Consider the following 657-nt stretch of genomic DNA (forward strand, 5'->3'; position numbering starts at 1 on the left):
CATGATGATGATAATAATAATTATAGCTGCTGCGCAGCGATGGGTCGGGTCTGGGCATTTTTAGGCAATTCTGAGCAACAAGCAGAAGAACTGGAAGACATTTAGGAATTTAGCAACACAATCTGCCTTTTGCATCATCTGAGGCTTGAACTCACAACCTCTGAGACTAAGGATCAATTTCTAACTCACTGAGCTAATTACTCTGTGACAGTTCATGTGTAGCTTCACAAACTGACTAAGCCAGACGTGCAGGTTTAGCAGCCGTCCATGCATGGAAAAGCAGATTTCAAACCACTGTAAAAAATTCAGTTATCGAAACAAAAATCTGAAAATACACATATTCAGAATCAGAATCAGAAATACTTTATTGATCCCTGAGGGGAAATTATTTATGTTACAGGTGCTCCTTGCAAGAGAGGAAAGATACGTGAAAATATAACAAATTTAAACAGTAGTATTAACAAATATATAGTTAAATAAACAGGAATTATTAACAAACATAAACGTAAATAAATATATATATATACATATATATATTGTAAACTGAACAAGATTGTTTACACAAACAGAATATATACAGTCAGGGTGAATGGGGTTATTGCACAAGTTAAATTAAATTATTGCAGTGTGTGTGAAAAAGTCTCAGCCACTCAGAGG

This window comes from Epinephelus moara, chromosome 22, assembly GCF_006386435.1.
Source record: "Epinephelus moara isolate mb chromosome 22, YSFRI_EMoa_1.0, whole genome shotgun sequence".
In the NCBI taxonomy this organism is placed as follows: Eukaryota; Metazoa; Chordata; class Actinopteri; order Perciformes; family Serranidae; genus Epinephelus; species Epinephelus moara.